This window comes from Oncorhynchus masou, chromosome 9 (genome assembly GCF_036934945.1).
Source record: "Oncorhynchus masou masou isolate Uvic2021 chromosome 9, UVic_Omas_1.1, whole genome shotgun sequence".
Taxonomy (NCBI): domain Eukaryota; kingdom Metazoa; phylum Chordata; class Actinopteri; order Salmoniformes; family Salmonidae; genus Oncorhynchus; species Oncorhynchus masou.
Window position 1 is genome coordinate 80,853,117 of NC_088220.1, and position 7,016 is coordinate 80,860,132.

General features: G+C 51.0%; 1 pseudogene; it reads left to right on the top strand.

Annotated features, from left to right (window-relative positions):
* Positions 1-993: 993 nt before the first annotated feature.
* Positions 994-4,114, top strand: LOC135545105 (putative uncharacterized protein DDB_G0271982; annotated as a pseudogene).
* The last annotated feature ends 2,902 nt before the right edge of the window (positions 4,115-7,016 follow it).

The window sequence follows — 7,016 nt, forward strand, 5'->3', positions numbered from 1 at the left end:
AGGAAGAGATCGAGAGAGGAAGAGAGATCAAGAGAGATCAAGAGAGAGAGACAGAGATCAAGAGAAAGAAAGAGGAAGAGAGATCGAGAGAGGAAGAGAGAGAGAGATCGAGAGAGGAAGAGAGAGAGATCGAGAGAGGAAGAGGTCGAGATCGAGAGAGGAAGAGAGAGAGATCGAGAGAGGAAGAGGTCGAGATCGAGAGAGGAAGAGAGAGAGATCGAGAGAGGAAGAGAGAAAGGGGGATCGAGAGAGGAAGAGAGAAAGGGAGATCGAGAGAGGAAGAGAGAAAGGGAGATCGAGAGAGGAAGAGAGAGAGAGAGAGAGATCGAGAGAGGAAGAGAGAGAGAGAGATCGAGAGAGGAAGAGAGAGAGAGAGAGATCGAGAGAGGAAGAGAGAGATCGAGATCGAGAGAGGAAGAGAGAGAGGTCGAGATCGAGAGAGGAAGAGAGAGATCGAGATCGAGAGAGGAAGAGAGATATCGAGATCGATAGAGAAAGAGCGAGATCGATAGAGGAAGAGCGAGATCGAGAGAGGAAGAGAGAGATCGAGAGAGGAAGAGAGAGATCGAGAGAGGAAGAGAGAAAGAGAGATCGAGAGAGGAAGAGAGAAAGGGAGATCGAGAGAGAGAGATCGAGAGAGGAAGAGAGAGAGAGAGAGATCGAGAGAGGAAGAGAGTGAGAGATCGAGAGAGGAAGAGAGAGAGAGAGATCGAGAGAGGAAGAGAGAGAGAGAGATCGAGAGAGGAAGAGAGAGAGAGAGATCGAGAGAGGGAGAGCGATCGAGAGAGGAAGAGAGAGAGAGAGATCGAGAGAGGAAGAGAGAGAGAGAGATCGAGAGAGGAAGAGAGAGAGAGAGATCAAGAGAGGAAGAGAGAGAGAGAGATCGAGAGAGGAAGAGAGAGAGAGAGAGATCGAGAGAGGAAGAGAGAGAGAGAGAGATCGAGAGAGGAAGAGAGAGATCGAGATCGAGAGAGGAAGAGAGAGAGAGATCGAGAGAGGAAGAGAGAGAGAGAGATCGAGAGAGGAAGAGAGAGAGATCGAGAGAGGAAGAGAGAGAGATCGAGATCGAGAGAGGAAGAGAGAAAAATCGAGAGAGGAGGAGATCGTGATCGAGAGAGGAGGAGATCGTGATCGAGAGAGGAAGAGAGAGAGATCGAGAGAGGAAGAGAGAGAGATCGAGAGGGGAAGAGAGATCAAGAGAGATCAAGAGAGAGAGACAGCGATCAAGAGAAAGAAAGAGGAAGAGAGAGAGATCGAGAGAGAAGAGAGAGAGATCGAGAGAGGAAGAGGTCGAGATCGAGAGAGGAAGAGGTCGAGATCGAGAGAGGAAGAGGTCGAGATCGAGAGAGGAAGAGAGAAAGAGAGATCGAGAGAGGAAGAGAGAAAGGGAGATCGAGAGAGGAAGAGAGATCAAGAGAGATCAAGAGAGAGAGACAGAGATCAAGAGAAAGAAAGAGGAAGAGAGAGAGAGATCGAGAGAGGAAGAGAGAGAGAGATCGAGAGAGGAAGAGGTCGAGATCGAGAGAGGAAGAGGTCGAGATCGAGAGAGGAAGAGGTCGAGATCGAGAGAGGAAGAGGTCGAGATCGAGAGAGGAAGAGAGAAAGAGAGATCGAGAGAGGAAGAGAGAAAGGGAGATCGAGAGAGGAAGAGAGAAAGGGAGATCGAGAGAGGAAGAGAGAAAGGGAGATCGAGAGAGGAAGAGAGAAAGGGAGATCGAGAGAGGAAGAGAGAGAGAGAGAGATCGAGAGAGGAAGAGAGATCAAGAGAGATCAGAGAGAGAGACAGAGATCAAGAGAAAGAAAGAGGAAGAGAGATCGAGAGAGGAAGAGAGAGAGAGATCGAGAGAGGAAGAGAGAGATCGAGAGAGGAAGAGGTCGAGATCGAGAGAGGAAGAGAGAGATCGAGAGAGGAAGAGGTCGAGATCGAGAGAGGAAGAGAGAGAGATCGAGAGAGGAAGAGAGAAAGGGGGATCGAGAGAGGAAGAGAGAAAGGGAGATCGAGAGAGGAAGAGAGAAAGGGAGATCGAGAGAGGAAGAGAGAGAGAGAGAGAGATCGAGAGAGGAAGAGAGAGAGAGAGAGATCGAGAGAGGAAGAGAGAGAGAGAGAGATCGAGAGAGGAAGAGAGAGATCGAGATCGAGAGAGGAAGAGAGAGAGGTCGAGATCGAGAGAGGAAGAGAGAGAGATCGAGATCGAGAGAGGAAGAGAGATATCGAGATCGATAGAGAAAGAGCGAGATCGATAGAGGAAGAGCGAGATCGAGAGAGGAAGAGAGAGATCGAGAGAGGAAGAGAGAGATTGAGAGAGGAAGAGAGAAAGAGAGATCGAGAGAGGAAGAGAGAAAGGGAGATCGAGAGAGAGAGATCGAGAGAGGAAGAGAGAGAGAGAGAGATCGAGAGAGGAAGAGAGTGAGAGATCGAGAGAGGAAGAGAGAGAGAGAGATCGAGAGAGGAAGAAGAGAGAGAGATCGAGAGAGGAAGAGAGAGAGATCGAGAGAGGGAGAGAGATCGAGAGAGGAAGAGAGAGAGAGAGATCGAGAGAGAAGAGAGAGAGAGATCGAGAGAGGAAGAGAGAGAGAGATCAAGAGAGGAAGAGAGAGAGAGATCGAGAGAGGAAGAGAGAGAGAGAGATCGAGAGAGGAAGAGAGAGAGAGAGAGATCGAGAGAGGAAGAGAGAGAGAGAGATCGAGAGAGGAAGAGAGAGAGAGAGATCGAGAGAGGAAGAGAGAGAGAGAGATCGAGAGAGGAAGAGAGAGAGATCGAGAGAGGAAGAGAGAGAGATCGAGATCGAGAGAGGAAGAGAGAAAAATCGAGAGAGGAGGAGGAGATCGTGATCGAGAGAGGAGGAGATCGTGATCGAGAGAGGAAAGAGAGAGATCGAGAGAGGAAGAGAGAGAGATCGAGAGGGGAAGAGAGATCAAGAGAGATCAAGAGAGAGAGACAGCGATCAAGAGAAAGAAAGAGGAAGAGAGAGAGATCGAGAGAGAAAGAGAGAGAGATCGAGAGAGGAAGAGGTCGAGATCGAGAGAGGAAGAGGTCGAGATCGAGAGAGGAAGAGGTCGAGATCGAGAGAGGAAGAGAGAAAGAGAGATCGAGAGAGGAAGAGAGAAAGGGAGATCGAGAGAGGAAGAGAGATCAAGAGAGATCAAGAGAGAGAGACAGAGATCAAGAGAAAGAAAGAGGAAGAGAGAGAGATCGAGAGAGGAAGAGAGAGAGAGATCGAGAGAGGAAGAGGTCGAGATCGAGAGAGGAAGAGGTCGAGATCGAGAGAGGAAGAGGTCGAGATCGAGAGAGGAAGAGGTCGAGATCGAGAGAGGAAGAGAGAAAGAGAGATCGAGAGAGGAAGAGAGAAAGGGAGATCGAGAGAGGAAGAGAGAAAGGGAGATCGAGAGAGGAAGAGAGAAAGGGAGATCGAGAGAGGAAGAGAGAAAGGGAGATCGAGAGAGGAAGAGAGAGAGAGAGATCGAGAGAGGAAGAGAGAGAGAGAGATCGAGAGAGGAAGAGAGAGATCGAGATCGAGAGAGGAAGAGAGAGAGATCGAGATCGAGAGAGGAAGAGAGAGAGATCGAGATCGAGAGAGGAAGAGAGAGAGATCGAGATCGAGAGAGGAAGAGAGAGAGATCGAGATCGAGAGAGGAAGAGAGAGATCGAGATCGATAGAGGAAGAGAGAGATCGAGAGAGGAAGAGAGAAAGAGAGAGGAAGAGAGAGATCGAGAGAGGAAGAGAGAAAGAGAGATCGAGAGAGGAAGAGAGGAAGAGAGAAAGGGAGATCGAGAGAGAGAGAAAGAGAGAGAGAGAGAGGAAGAGAGAGAGAGAGATCGAGAGTGGAAGAGAGAGAGAGGTCGAGAGAGGAAGAGAGAGAGAGGTCGAGAGAGGAAGAGAGAGAGATCGAGAGAGGAAGAGAGAGAGAGAGAGATCGAGAGAGGAAGAGAGAGAGAGGTCGAGAGAGGAAGAGGGAGAGAGGTTGAGAGAGGAAGAGGGAGAGATCGAGAGAGGAAGAGGGAGAGATCGAGAGAGGAAGAGGGAGAGATCGAGAGAGGAAGAGATCGAGAGAGGAAGAGATCTAGAGAGGAAGAGATCGAGAGAGGAAGAGATCGAGAGAGGAAGAGATCGAGAGAGGAAGAGAGAGAGATCGAGAGGAAAAGAGAGGAATCGAGATCGAGAGAGGAAGAGAGAGAGATCGAGAGAGGAAGAGAGAGAGAGGAAGAGATCGAGAGAGGAAGAGAGAGAGATCAAGAGGAAAAGAGAGGAATCGAGATCGAGAGAGGAAGAGAGAGAGAGGAAGAGATCGAGAGAGGAAGAGAGAGAGATCAAGAGGAAAAGAGAGGAATCGAGATCGAGAGAGGAAGAGAGAGAGAGAGATCGAGAGAGGAAGAGAGAGAGAGAGATCGAGAGAGGAAGAGAGAGAGAGAGATCGAGAGAGGAAGAGAGAGAGAGATCAAGAGAGGAAGAGAGAGAGAGAGATCGAGAGAGGAAGAGAGAGAGAGAGAGATCGAGAGAGGAAGAGAGAGAGAGAGAGATCGAGAGAGGAAGAGAGAGATCGAGATCGAGAGAGGAAGAGAGAGAGAGATCGAGAGAGGAAGAGAGAGAGAGAGATCGAGAGAGGAAGAGAGAGAGATCGAGAGAGGAAGAGAGAGAGAGAGATCGAGAGAGGAAGAGAGAGAGAGATCGAGAGAGGAAGAGAGAGAGAGAGATCGAGAGAGGAAGAGAGAGGGATTGAGAGAGGAAGAGAGAGGGATCGAGAGAGGAAGAGAGAGGGATCGAGAGAGGAAGAGAGAGGGATCGAGAGAGGAAGAGAGAGGGATCGAGAGAGGAAGAGAGAGGGATCGAGAGAGGAAGAGAGAGGGATCGAGAGAAGAAGAGAGAGGGATTGAGAGAGGAAGAGAGAGAGATCGAGAGAGGAAGAGAGAGAGGGATCGAGAGAGGAAGAGAGAGAGGGATCGAGAGAGGAAGAGAGAGAGGGATCGAGAGAGGAAGAGAGAGAGGAAGAGATCCAGAGAGGAAGAGAGAGAGATCGAGAGAGATCGAGAGAGGGATCGAGAGGGATCGAGAGGGATCGAGAGAGGGATCGAGAGAGGGATCGAGAGAGGGATCGAGAGCGGAAGAGAGAGGGGGATCGAGAGAGGAAGAGAGAGGGATCTAGAGAGGAAGAGAGAGGGATCGAGAGAGGAAGAGAGAGAGGGATCGAGAGAGGAAGAGAGAGAGGGATCGAGAGAGGAAGAGAGAGAGGGATCGAGAGAGGAAGAGAGAGAGGGATCGAGAGAGGAAGAGAGAGAGGGATCGAGATAGGAAGAGAGAGAGGGATCGAGAGAGGAAGAGAGAGAGGGATCGAGAGAGGAAGAGAGAGAGGGATCGAAAGAGGGTTCGAGAGAGGGATCGAGAGAGGAAGAGAGGGATCGAGAGAGAGATCGAGAGAGGGAGATCGAGAGAGAGAGAGAGAGAGAGGGATTTGCCAAATTATCCACCAAGCAATGGATCAATACACAGATGCTCTAATCACAGCAAATGTGTTGAGTCAAGTGTGTGCGCCAGTCAGTCAGTCAGCGTGGTGCTCCAATTTGTGTGCCCCATGTGTATTTTACTGCTGAGTGTAGACTGTGTACATGTTATTTAGTGTGTGTGTGTGTGTGTGTGTGTGGTGTGTGTGTGTTGCTCTGTGTCTGATTAATCAGGCCTTGACAGGATCACCTCCTGCTGCTGATAGAAAATAAAGGTGCCCCCATGTGCATCCCTCTCGCTCCCTTGTTCATAGGGTCAGGGGGGTTTCTAGACTCAGCGGGGCCAGGGGAGTTCTAGACTCAGCAGGGTCGGGGGGGGGGTTCTAGACTCAGCAGGGTCAGGGATGTAGACTTTCTACAAGGCTACTGAAAAAGTGTTGTTTTCAATAGGCGTAAGGTGTTGCAATGTGAACATGTTCAAATGCACTGTGTTGTGGGGATATTTTGTGTTATTGAGTTTTGGGGAAACATTTGTTTTTAATTAATGCGTCAAAATTTGGCTGGCAGGCCGTGTCTCTCTCTCTCTACCTCTCTCTCTCTACCTCTCTCTCTCTACCCCTCTCTCTCTACCTCTCTCTCTCTCTCTACCTCTCTACCTCTCTCTCTACCTCTCTCTCTCTCTACCTCTCTCTCTCTACCTCTCTCTCTACCTCTCTCTCTCTCTACCTCTCTCTCTCTCTACCTCTCTCTCTACCTCTCTCTCTCTACCCCTCTCTCTCTCTACCCCTCTCTCTCTCTACCCCTCTCTCTACCCCCTCTCTCTCTACCTCTCTCTCTCCCTCTCTCTCTCTACTCCCTCTCTCTACCCCCTCTCTACCCCTCTCTCTCTCCCTCTCTCTACCTCTCTCTCTCTCTACCTCTCTCTCTACCCCTCTCTCTCTCTACCCCCCTCTCTCTCTACCCCCTCTCTCTCTACCCCTCTCTCTCTCTACCCCTCTCTCTCTCTACCTCTCTCTACCTCCTCCTACCACCCTATACCACCCCAGGCAGACACACAGCCTGAGGCTCCATCCAGGCAGAGTAGCTATGTGCACAGGCAGACACACAATCACAAGCCTACAGGATAACATGCACTGATCAATCGCCTCATCTTCAACAACTCTCACTCCTTTCTTCAGATTCACTCTCAATCCTTCCCCCTCTTTCCCAGAGAGAGGCAGAGAGAGAAAGAATGGCAGAGGGGCAGGGAGAGCGAGAGATGGGCAGGGAGAGCGAGAGATGGGCAGGGAGAGCGAGAGAGGGGCAGGGAGAGCGAGAGAGGGGCAGGGAGAGCGAGAGAGGGGCAGGGAGAGCGAGAGAGGGGCAGAGAGAGCGAGAGAGGGGCAGAGTGGCAGGGAGAGCAAGAGGGGCAGAGAGAGCGAGAGAGGGGCAGAGTGGCAGGGAGAGCGAGAGAGGGGCAGAGAGAGCGAGAGAGGGGCAGAGTGGCAGGGAGAGCGAGAGAGGGGCAGAGAGAGCGATAGAGGGGCAGAGTGGCAGGGAGAGCGAGAGAGGGGCAGAGAGAGCGAGAGAGGAGCAGGGA